We start from the raw sequence: 13,429 nt of genomic DNA, 5'->3' as shown, positions 1-13,429 counted from the left end.
ATAGGAGTGGCCTGGCAAGTGAGTAACAATGAAGTGTAGCATGTGAGTAACAATGGATATAGCAAGGTCAATAGGTGAGGGCATCTGAATAGAAGTAGTCTGGCCTTTGTTCCCTTTGATTGTCCATAATCATCCTGTCACTGTCTTGACTCAACTGGCAGCCAAATTCTGTTCATTTTCATGGTTTCTTCCTTTCTGTTGAAATTGTCCATGTGCTTATGGATTTCAATGGCTTCTCTGCGTAGTCTGATGTAGTGGTTGTCAGAATGGTCCAGAATTTCTGTGTTTTCAAATAATATTCTGTGTTCAGGTTGGTTTATTATGTGTTCTGCTATTGCTGATTTCTCTGGTTGAAATAGTCTGCAGTGCCTTTCGTGTTCTTTGATTCGTGTCCGAGCGCTACGTTTGGTGGTTCCTATGTAGACTTGTCCACAGCTACATGGTATGCGGTAGACATGTTAGAAGTGTTAGGGAGACAAGTTCTGCTTAAAGAAATTGTTATTTGTTCACCAACAGCTAGATTCAAGCCTCATATCCCCATTCACTAACAAAACTGCTTTCAAATAGGATGAAACACAAAATACATTGCTTAGCCAGGGAATGAGAGCAGATACTCCTTGAAGGATCCCATGAGCAAGAAGACGCTGAAGCTGTCTTCCAACCCAGAAGATAACATCTTAATAGATTGTCAAAACATTGGCTAATATGCATGCTGGCCCAAACTGTACATTTTTCCATGTCACGGATGTTAACAAAGCCCATACCTGAAGCACCCTTATTACATGTTACTTTTTTACCATGCCCCCTTCACCACATAGAGAGAATCACTAGCCATGTGTTGTGACCCAATGAAGACATAAAAACTTACAGGAAATGTCAAACAAGGATGTACATTTACAAGTCACTGTAATATTCAGGAGTTACAATTTTTTACTGCTAAGATTTGAGTCTCTGTGTTACTTGCCTACACTAAACATGTATCCACTCCATTTATAAATGTTTTATTTCATGTATTTTAGTTATATGAATTTTTTTAAAAATCAATAATTGTTTAGAAAGTCACTGTAATGTCTGTATGAAATATATGTTTCTAATGTACCTTTAACCCAAGCAACAATATTCACTACCAGCAAGCATTTGTATTATGACAACACATTTCCCAAAGGCAATATTATTTGTTTGCTTTAAAACTCCTTTTTTCTTAATATATACTCCTTAGGACATCTGCTCCTTAATACAATGACAGAAGTGGCAAGGTATATATTTTAAAGAATCCTAAGTTTGCTTAGTTAATAATTCAAAATAAAACAGAAGGAGCATAACAATAACTGGAAATTCCTGATAAGGCCTCAGATGAAGACCTCAAAGTTTTTGGGCTCTGGTTCATCCTCCAGAGTCTTCATAACTAATTGCTGTCAAATTGATTTTAAGAAAACCGAAATAAAATCTACATTGCTATAACTTGAAAAGCTATTATCACTTAAGAATTTGCCCAACCCAGCCAAGCTTGACGGCAGGTCACAGTGCTGTTGCAGTGCTAACCTGCCACTTCCACAGAGGCTTCTCAGCAGCACGGGGAGACTCGCAAAGCAAAAAAAGCCTCTTCACCACCAAGAAGCCCCCATGGGCCTCAACAGACTTATGTCACTTTTTGGTGGCTTACGTGTGAAACCCAGATGCTGGCATAAGGCAGCAAATGGCTGTGAAGAAGCTGTTTAACACTGGCTCATCCCCTGGCCATGGTGGCAGCAGGGGGTCTGGGACACAAGGGAGGGGAAAATCTGCCAGCATGGACACATGCTGTTCCCACGGGTGGATTTCCTCCCCCCAATTTGGATGTGGCTGATAGTCATCTTTGGAGATTCTTCTTCAAGTGCCCTGGGCTTCTGGGATTAGGTAAGTGACAATCCAGGAGTGAGCCTTCTCAGTCATAGCACCAAAGCTTTGTAATTCCCTCCTCAGGGAGATTTACTAGACCCCTTCTGTTACCATTCCACTAGCAGATAAAGACCATTTTTGGTTCATTTGGCATTTTCTTAATGATCCCACCTTCCTAATCAGTGTTTTTATGGTTGATAGATGTTTTTGTTTTTAATTGTTTAATGATATGGGGTTCATTTTAATAGTTTTCAAATATAATTGTATCATGTATATGTTAAATCATTAACAACCTCAGTGGCCCTCGAAAGTAGGTTGCCAACCTCCATATTCTGTTACAACTGACTCCAGGCGACAGAGATAAGTTCACCTGAAGAAAATAGTCGCTTTGGAAGGTGGACTATAACAGTATACCCCCAAACACCACCCTCCTCAGGTTCCACATCCATACTGTCCAGTTATTTCGCAACCCACAACTGACAACCCTACTCGTGATGGTGGAAAGGCAAGATATGAATTCTATAAATTAAAAATTAAAAATATATTATTAAGGAGGATTTCTTGGTCTTCTTCCTGTAAAAATGATCTGAAAGGATACAACAAAGAATGTAATTCTGGGATAAGCATAAATGCCAAAATCCTGCCGTATCTACCTGTGAAAAAGTGTGCTGCCACACAAAATGGGAGAAGACAATGTATATGAAAGGAAGGTAAACTCCACCTGTGTTGCCACACCCTTCAGGATTTACATCAGTGCCCACATGCTAAGCAAAATGATCTGGGCATGCCACTGCTCAGAACAGCTGCTGGGGTGCTCAGTCCTGGTATAATTATCTAAATGAGGAAACATGGTTATTCTTGAAAGGCAAAAGGACTTTTTTTTTCTATTTAAGGCAAAATCTACCCAAACTGTAGCAAATTCTAATTTATTTTTCTACTCCATCTATGAGACCACAGAAATGCAAAAGCCGTTTGCCATATTTTGAGAGTTAGGAGGGTTTCAACATTGCCAATTTCAACATTACTGCTAATTTTAAAAGCCAAAAAAGATCAGCTTTCAATACATTGGTCAAGTCATTGTCATCTCTTTTGAATTTGAATGTAACTCATGAGGTCTGACCAAACATTTGTATTCCAGAAGCAATTAGCAATCCTTGTTAACTCCATTTACTCCACTGAACACTCAGAGCTTTATTGCATACTGGGATTGTGCACTGGTAGTGGGGGTGGGAAATTAGTATTTTTCAGATCTGGATTTCATAATTATTGGCATTCCAGATTACTTGAGTCTCCAATACCAATTCAGTAGTAGAATTCGGGTTTTGGCTTGGGGGCAGGGGTGGTTCTGACATTATTTAAGGCAATTCTTTGGGGGGGGGATGTTTCTGGGGACATGGAGGAACAGTTTTTTTCTTCAACCAAATGACATCAGAACTGCAGCACAACTAGTGCTGCCTGTCCACTAATGAATAACCACACTTCAAGTGAATGGGCCATGAGGTCCAATTCTTTGGGCCCCTAAACAAGGTTTAGCCATCCTCCATTGTTCTCCTATAATGAAAAAAACATTAATGCTTTCTCCAGGGCAAAGGATAGCCAAACAAGAGAAGGCAATCACTAGACAAAAGCCTCCCAGAGGAAACAGAATCAACAGAACCATAGAAGCCAAGCGGAACCCAGAGCAATGTGGCAGAACAAATCCAACAGAACCACACACTTTTCAAGATCCCATTTGCTTGAGTGAGCTATCTCCCTCCCCTTCCCAACTGTTGCCCAGAAAACTGCAAAAAGCAAACAAATAGATACAAACACTATGTTTGCTACTTTAAAATGCTGTCCCAGGATATTCCCAAATATTCCCAGGAATATGTAGGATCATGGCACTGGTTCTGTATTGTGTACCCTGATCTGAAATTTGCCTTAAAAATTCCATTAAGGTGTTTTCAGGTATATTTTCAGATCAGATATATCCAAGAACTCATCCCTAATTCATACACACTTAAATAGTGTGGAGAAGTGACTTCCACAAAGCTACAGAAGTGCAATCATGATCTCCGATTAAGATGCCCTGGCTTTTCTTTTTGGACTCACTGACTAAACACATCTATGCTTTTAAAATTAAAATAAGCATCAGTGAAATAGGCAAGTGTGCTCCACGTGTATCTGGTGAGATTATAGCTAAATGTGACTTCTCGAATGGAATAGTAACCAGCTCAGCTTGTGCCTGACCTGTTAAGACTGTTTGATCTCAAGGCACAGCTGCAGGTAATTAGTTGGCCTGTAAGGTCTAATCAAATAAACGAGGACACCGGTGGAGAAACCCAGAGGCTGTTCACATCTGAGCAGCAGGCTAATTAGTTACACAGTTAGGGACAATCCTAAAGATATTTAATGGGCCAGACAACTCCTGTCATGCCATAATGGCTTCATAAATCCCTTGACAATATTCTTCAAGGACAAGCAGAAAAAGATTATAATGGATCTCATGTTGTCTCGGTTTCATAGTACAGAAGCAAGTGTGATGATGCATAAGTGTGCAACCTGAGCATATGAATAAGATACTTTCTCTGTTCAATACTGTCACATGCTCTATGTCTACATCCTAGGTGAACACCAGCTGACAAGTAGTGGCCAGTTCCAAGACCACTGCATTCAGTGTACTAAGTCATGTAAGGGTATTCAACTGTTGAACTCACCCTTATATCCAACTGATTCTGAGAAATGGGCAGCAAGATCAAATATATTATAACTGGACAAACTGAAAGGCAAGTGTCCCTAGGTATAAACACCTAATCAGCCTGGGATAATGGATATTCCCAAACAAAGTAGGTCCGTTTATCAGCATATCTAAAGGCCATAGGCCTATCCTCCGTGTATCTGTCTAGTCTCCTTTCAAGGTCTATAAAATTGAACCTCTTTGTCCACTCTGGAAGGACGACTTTTACTCAGAATTGCTAATTGTTATTTTAAAAAAAAAAACCAATGCCACTCCAGAAAACTGGCAGCCATTTCTGCACTTTTGTCTCTATGTTAAGAGAACAACGTGAACACCATATTTGATGGTTTTTGAAATTTGAACTCTTTGTCCAATTAACTTGAAATCTGGGGAGTTTTCAGAAGAGCAGGGAAGACTAGGGTTTTTGGTGTTTTGATACTATTCGGTAAAATACATTCTCAGGAAAATCTAACATCTTCCTTGCATGGAAAACAATGCGCAGATGTCCCATCAAATCTTAATGAAAACAGAAAAGGAACCCAATGAGTCTTCACAATACAAAAGCACCATTTCCAAAAACTCGTTAAAACTGGTACCACATTTGGTTTTTGAGGTCACTAAAGCAATGTCACATTAACTACCTATAAAGGTTTCAGTTTCCATTGTTGGCAATCACTTGATTTGTATATTCCAAGTACAGAACAGACCATTTTCATTGCAGATTTTCTTTGAATCATTAGGGTTTATAGTATAACAATATCTTAAAATTGGAAGTCCCTTTTAAAGGTCACTAAATAAAATGAATGCAAGCTATAATAAGCTTCATATGGATAAGAGATTGACATGATTGCTTTCAAATATGTTATATACATACTAAAAAGAGCAAGCACAATCCAACAGCAAATAATCTAGTGAACTGTGCAAATAAAAGTTTCTGTTTCATTCTGTATGCCAAACATCCAAGCAAATGTGCAATCCTTCTTTGGACATCCTCAGTTGCAATACAAATAGTTTTCTTGCTACCATTTAACATAATCACATCCTTTCAAGTGTTCTGTTGAAAGAAGTATTTAAATGCTGTCCACAAGAAGCAATTATTAGTATATTCTATGCCATCTATGCCATATTTTCTGTTTTCTCTGCCCAACTTTTTTTCTGTATGCAGCCCCAGAAGCAGTATGTATAATCACACAAACAAGTGCTGACTATACAAAGTAACTAAACCAGACATGTCAGCTATCAAAGGCAGTATATAACTCCATAAAAAACAAATTACGAATGGTTTTGATACATGTTTCCATTTTGCAGCATGACTTAGAGTAGCAGTTCCCCAACAGTGCTCCAAAGAGCACTTGGTGCTCAACAAAGCCTCTCCACATTCTCCGTAAAGAGATTGGAATAAATGTGACAACATCTTAAAATTGTGCATTTGTGCGGCCATGAACTGTATAAGTATGCTTAACATGGCCAAATGCTTAAAAATACCTTCTATAGTCAATATTGTTGCCATTTGGTTCAGTACCTTTGTAGATGCTAGGTGAAAATATTGTTGCCCTCACACCAAAGACATTTATATGCAAAATTGATGTTTTGAGAAAATAATATTTAACGTTCCAATTTTCAATGACTTTCAATGGAAAAAAATAAAATTTAAGCTGTTTAGAATTTTAAAATATATTGTGCTTTGAGACAGACAGACAGACAGACAGACAGACGCACGCACGCACGCACGCACGCATAATAAAAGACTAACAACTTGAAAAATACAGTTACAGAAAAACACCCAAGAATGCAAATATGCACCTTTAACATATGGGTGATGATAGTGCTCCATGACAAATTTCTCTCTTGAAAAGTGCTCTGCAGCTCAAAACATTTGGGAATATCTAACTTAAGAGTTATAACAGAACTAAGTTCTCTTAAGTATTTAATTACAAAATCATCACAAACTGGATTGAAGTGGTCACACAAAAATTATGTGTAATCAGTAACTGACCTTGATTATGAGTATAAAAGCCATAACTGCATATGAACAAAAGGAAAAGAAAAAAAGAGATGTCTGTGCAGCTGGTTAAATCACTGAACACACAAATTTATCACAAGTTAATATGACTAAATTCCCATCCACGAAGTATAAATAACATCATGAATTTAAGTTCAATTACAAAATTCTTTTTCATCAAGGCAATATTTGCATGTGCTACAAGAATGACTAGTAATACAATAGCGATTCCCAAATTATGAGTTATTACCTGAATCATCAAATCTTGCCAGAAAAGATAATAATCTGCCAAAACCTGGGAGGGGAAAGCATTAACAGTATAAAGACCTGTCATAGTGTGCTACTAATACCCATAAATAGGACCCACATCAGATTTTTCAGTGACTCTGTTGAGTGGTGGAAGAAGTCCATGCAGGGTCCTTTCCAGTCTATTTTGGGCTTTGAAGAAGGACACACTGGGACCAAGCTTGGATAGGGTTGTCCGCCCTTAGGTGGAAAATTCATGGAGATTTTGTGATGGAATCTGAGGAGGGCAGGAGCTTCAGCCAAATTTTATGCTATACAGTTCACCCTCCAAAGCAGCCATTTTCTCCAGAGAAGACAGAATTGTATCATCAGGAGTTCAATCATAATTCTGGGAGATTTTCAGGTTCACCTGGAGGTTGGCTGCCCCAGGCATGGAAGCAATTTATGGGTGACTAGATACCACGCAACTTGCATAACTTAACTTGGCCTGGCTGCTTGCTGCAGTCAACTTATGAAAACCAATGTGATGTAGTACTTTGAGCTTCAGAGTAGACTCTAAGACCCAAAAATGCAGTCCCTAGGAGACCGTTTGCACAGGTCACATTGCTGTTGCGCAGCAGTGCTGTCCTGGCTTTCCCCAGGCGGCATGAAGTCGCCCCTGAAAACCTCGCTCAATGAGCAAGGTTTTCGAAAAACAGCATGTTCCTGCCGGCACGGTGCAAACTGCACCGCCGGGAAAATGCTGCTTTCCCCGTAGGCTCCACTCACCTTCTTGTGCAGCGTCCCTCTGGAGGGCTGCAGAGACCTGCCCACGCTGCCCTCCGACCTCTGGAGGTTGCAGGGCAGCATGGGCGGGTCCCTGCAGTTCTCCAGAGGGACGCTGTACAAGGTGGTGAGTGGAGGGGGACCACCGAGAGGCTGCAGGGAAAGTCAGGGCCACTCACACGCTAGCGTGCGAACGGTCCCCGAGTCTCCACCGGCATAAATTATGCCAGTGGAGGCTCAATTCCGCGCATGTGTGGAAAGGGCCTAAGATACCCAGGTTTAAATCGCTGGTTTGCTATGGAAATTCATAGGGAGATTATTAAATGATCAGATATTTTCAATCTAACCTACCTCACATGGTTTTTGTGAATAAAAAGGAGAGAAGAATAATGTAAGCTGCTTTGGTCCCCACTGTTGAAGAAGCTGAGGTATGAATGATGTGAATATATAATACATACTGCTGAAGATGGGAGACAGATAAAAGGTGGTTTGGTATATATCTGAGAAAGAGAGAATGAGGCAGGAAATTGGAAGAAGATACAGAGGTTGCTGGGGGAGGAAAAAATAAAATAGTGTGGATATAGGAGAAAGTGATGTGCCACTCCATGAAACCTTTAGAGTTCCCTATCATGCAAATGGACAAGACCTAATGTCTGCCGCCACAAAATTTAGCCACAGTTTTCCTAGGCAGAGGCTATAGGAAGGGGGACAGAGGAAACTCTAAAGATAGGAGAGATAAAAATAGGTTATTGTTGTTGTTAATTGAGGTTATTGTCAGAGAGTTTGTGTCATTGCAGCTTCACATATATTTTATTGTGATCCTTACTACAATCCTGTAAGCTGAAGTCATCAATTAGCCTAGCTAAATTCCTGCCCTATCAAAAGCTGCCAGAGGAAGAGTGGTTAATTGAGAGTAGGAAGTGCCTGTTTGATGGATATGGTGATCTCTACAGTCTTGAAGGAGATGGCAGTAAACCATTCCTAAGAAACTCACAGTTGACATAAAAGCTAAGAAATATCAATCAGCTGCTTGCACCCCCAAATTTGGGCAAAATGTTGTGAGCACATGGTTCATTACAGATACCTGAATCTGCATTATTTTCAAAATGGCTTTGCACCTGATTTTGGAACTGCTTTGATCACTCTCGACTACGATGCAAGCAAGGAGGTGGGTAAGGGAATGTATCTATTAATTCTCCTAATCTTCTCAGTAGCTTTGAATTACACTGACTGAGGTTGATCCTTTCTAGAGAGCAGATCCATAGAGTAGCATTGGTGGTCCACTCTATGCCCATTGGCCTCTGTGCTATTTTAAGGTCCATCTTTTCTCCCTTGCTGTTTCACATCTCTATAAAGCTTGTAGACAGGGGCAGCTGCCGATTGAGTGTATGAAGATATCTATCTACCGTATATACTCGTGTATAAGTTGACTTTTTCAGCACATTTTTATGATGAAAAAGCCCCCCTCAGCTTATATTCGGGTCTTATACTCAAGTATATATGGTATTTATATACAACTGTATGTGCTATAGTTGAAGCTCTGTTTGTGTAACCCAGGGTCCATTACGGAGAGCTAAAGACCTCAGATTTTCCATATAAGGAAGAAAAGGCTCCATTTCAGAATTGTTAAGAGACCTGTAGCCAGTCAACTTCACAGAGTTCAGTTAAGAGGCCTGGAGCCAGACAACTTCACAGAGTTCAGTTGTTATGAACTGTATTTGCATATTTCAGGTATGAGAATGTTTGTATTGATTGTTGAGAAGGGGATATTGTGTTTATATTAATTGACTATTAGTCTGTATTTTGGTTTCCTGTTATAAAATGTTATAATGGGTGCTATATAAATTTTATTTTCCTCAGAATTGTTAAGAGGCCTGTAGCTGGAGCCAGTCAATTTCACAGAATTCAGTTGTTATGAACTGTTTTTGCATAGTACAGGGCTACCCTTGAAGGCTTGACAATAAGGAGAGAGGGTTCAGCAAAGAACAGCAAAGCTGCAAGTCCATCAACAGTGCCACAGGACACAACTAGCGAGAACTGTAAAGGCCTGAGACCCTGCTAGACTGTTTTGCATAGCAAGCCAGAACTATTATATGTTGATTATTGTTTCTGTATTGGTTTGCCATATTTCATTGTTATACTGCACACTATTGTTTATGAAACAGAAAACAGATTTATTTATTGATTGATTGATTGATTGATTGATTGTATTTGTATACTGCCCTCCCCAAAGGCTCAGGGCGGTTTCCAACAAAATAAAAGGTTAAAACATCATATATATAAATTAATTAAAATACATAAAATATTAGACTAAAGATGGCTTTTATGAACCCCTTTTATGGACCCACGGGAGGCAAGATGTTTGCTTTTTGTTGCAGTTGTTATCATCCCGGCTGGCCAAATGCCTGGCGGAACAGGTCCGTTTTACAGGCCCTGCGGAAACTTTGTAAATCCCGCAGGGCCCTGATCTCACCTGGAAGCCTGTTCCACCAGGTAGGGGGCCAAGAAGCCATTAAAAAACCCTGGCCCATGTAGAGGCCAGCCGGATGCATGGGGCCAAGGAGGATCACCAGTAGGTCTGCCTCCAGATGAGCGAGGAGGGGCCTAGAAGAAGGCGATATAGGGAGAAGGCGGTCTCTTAGATATGCAAGGGCCAAGGAGCCCATGCGAATGGCTTTAAAGGTCAAAACCAAAACTTTAAAACATGACCCGGTGCTCGATGCGGCAGCCAGTGCAGTTGGTATAGGACGGGTAATCGGTCCCTTGCTGTTGCTCCGGAAAGGAGTCTGGCTGCCGCATTCTGTCACGAGTTTCAGTTTCAGGATCATGGCCAAAGGTAAGCCCGCGTAGGGCCCGAGAGTTACAGTAGTCTAATCTAGAGGTGACGTGGCATGGATCACAGTGGCCAGAATCAGAATGGGAGAATCACGAGGGCCAGTTGCCGTTGCCTGCCGCATGAATGGTAAAAAGCTGCCCTGGGCTGTCTGGGTGACCCTGGACCACCAATGATAAAGGAATGGATCCAGAGTCACCCCCCAGGCTCTTGGCGGACAAAGAGATTAATTTTAACGTCTGCGCCAAGAAGGGTAAAACAGAAACGAGCCAAAGGCCACGGACCTCCCGGCCCAGCCACAGGACCTCCCGTCTTAGTGGGATTCCAACTTCAGCCGACTTGCACTCCAACCAACCAGCCACAGCATCAAGACAGCAGCTGGAGAGCATCCAGGGGGCGAGGTCAGGCTGCCCTCCATTGTGAACAAGAGGCTGGGTGTCATCAGCGTATTGATGACACACGCAGCCCAAAACTCCGAACTAGACTCTCCAGGGGGTGCATGTAGATATTAAAAAGCATCGGGGAGAGTATCGCTCCTTGCGGCACCCCACACATAATGGGAAGCGGCTGACGCGGAGATCTCACCCCCCCGATGACACCTGCTGTCCCCGATCTCGGAGGAACGAGCTCAGCCAATTTAAGCGCTGAATCTAGGACCCCGATTACCAGCGAAGGCCCGGTGGACCAAAGGTAGAAGTGATCCTACCATATCGAGCAGCTCGCGGTGAGATCTAGCAACAACACCAACAGCGCCGAACCGCCTCTGTCCAAGTGTAGTCGGAGGTCGTCCACAACAGTGACCAGCACCGTCTCGGTCCCATGACCAGCGCGGAAGCCAGACTGGAAGGGATCCAGTACGTTTGTGTCATCCAGGAATCGCTGGAGCTGAGCCGCCACCGCTCGCTCAATTACCTTGCCCAAAAGTTTCTTTTGTTGTAAGTCTGGTGAATGTTAAGGGTCACAAGGTGAGATCACACTGTCAAAGACTTGAACTCCTTTTCCATTTCTGATAATGTTTCCATTTCTGATAATGTTCCTAAGTTGGGTTACATTTGGACATACAGATTATCAGGAGGAATTCAGTTTTGAAGGATTTTAACTCTTGTGTTTTAGTTTGGTTGCTGATTGAGCTAAGGTTTTTGTACTTATTGTTTTTGTTGACTCTCTTTTCCACTTACAGAGCTAGTTTACTGTTTTTCTTTGAAATAAATATTCAAAAACATTTAACCTACTGATGCCTCAATTAATGTAATTTTATTGGTATCTATTTTTATTTTTGAAATTTACCATAGCTGCTGCATTTCCCACCCTAGACTTATACTCGAGTCAATAAGTTTTCCCAGTTTTTTGTGGTAAAATCGTCTTATACTCAAGTAAATATAGTATTTTTCATTCTGAATCTAGAGAAACACTGTATGTTTCTAAACTAATATTCTGACAAAAATTGGATGAGTTTGAAGAAGCCAAAGCATAACCCAGACAAGATGGAGTACTATTGGCTGGGAATGCAACTGACCATGGGTTGAGTGTTAAGCTCATTGTATCACCACTAATGGTGCAAGTTGATAGCATGAGAATGATATTTCATTCACATCTGCATTTGGATATCTAGTTGGTGACATTTTCTGAAAATGTTTTTAAGCACTTTGGCTGGTCTACTAATGGCAATCTTGCCCTTACATGAGTGGTCACAGTTATTTATGCTCTTGGTGACTTCTACAGTGGACTATTGTGATAGCCTTTGAAAACTCTCTGGAAACTACACCTGGTCTAAAGATATAGTATTGGAGACACATCTTCACTGATGACATCCAAACTATAGTTGGCCCTCACAAATAAGTCTTGAATAGTTTCTTCCCTATTAATTTGCAGGAGACAAGTTTGTAAGGCTTTTTCTCCTGACTTTGGGTTGAGAATGGCTCGGTTGCCCTAATTTATGACATTCACCAATGGAATGAAAGGGGGGTGTATCTCTGCTGATTCGACTGGAACACTCAGTGGCTTTCAGCAACATTAGCGATAGTACCCTTCTAGAGAGGCTGACGACTAAGAGTGGGGGGCACCATGCTTCAGTTATTCTGCTCCCATTTGACCAACTGATGCTGAATGACTGCTGCTGAGCCTCACAGCATTGATGATCTGATATCCTGCAGGGTAACTTGTTGACTCACACCCTATTTTACATAAATTAAATATCAGGAGAGACCAAGAGGATTTGGAGAAAGGTGACAGCAGAACTATTTCACACAATATCCAACTCACAAAAGCGCATGTGGAAATAAATGTTGTTAAGTTTTTTAGGAGCCTCTAGACTTCTGTTTTGTCTTAATATTATTGCCAGAAAAATCTTTCATCTACCCTTTTACTCATTAATTTTTGTAACAACCAGCCTCATTAACAGTTCTGGTGAGTTCAAAAGCTTACACAATCTGTGTCTGTGTTGGTTTTAATGAAATTATTATGTGGATTTCATTTTTGTTGTCAAAGGAAGTAAGTCCAGTGGTGGGATTCAGCAGGTTCACACCACTTCAGCAGAATCAGTTATTAAAATGGTGCTTGTAAACAACCAGATGTTAAATTATTTGAATCCCACCACCAGAACTGGTTGTTAAATTATTTGAATCCCACCACTGGAAGTAACCATCTGAATACCAGTGACTGGAGAGCAACAAAAAGCAACTCTGGCTTCTGTGCTCTGCTTGCAGGATTTCTAGTTGGCCACTGTGTGGATCAAAATTCTGGTCTAGATCAGTGATGGCGAACCTTTTTGAGACCGAGTGCCCAAATTGCAACCCAAACCCCACTTATTTATCGCAAAGTACCAAACCGGCAATGTAACTTGAATGCTGTGGTTTTAGTTTACAAAAAAAGGTTTGCTCCCTCTTCCTCCGCCCCACCTGCTCGAGCAGGGGCCAGCCTGCTCTGACCTCCAGCAAGTCCCGCGTGCACTGCTCTGTGCCTCTCTAGCATTTCTGCCTCCTCTGCGCCA

At 41.1% G+C, this 13,429-nt stretch overlaps 1 protein-coding gene across 18 annotated transcripts in view; it reads right to left on the bottom strand.

Annotated features, from left to right (window-relative positions):
- Positions 1–13,429, bottom strand: part of PTPRK (protein tyrosine phosphatase receptor type K) — a 482,195-nt gene that overhangs the window by 280,108 nt on the left and 188,658 nt on the right. The gene's annotated exons all lie outside the window — the stretch shown is intronic.

This window comes from Sphaerodactylus townsendi, linkage group LG01 (assembly GCF_021028975.2).
Source record: "Sphaerodactylus townsendi isolate TG3544 linkage group LG01, MPM_Stown_v2.3, whole genome shotgun sequence".
Lineage (NCBI taxonomy): Eukaryota > Metazoa > Chordata > Lepidosauria > Squamata > Sphaerodactylidae > Sphaerodactylus > Sphaerodactylus townsendi.
This window is presented reverse-complemented; position numbering and strand designations above follow the sequence as displayed.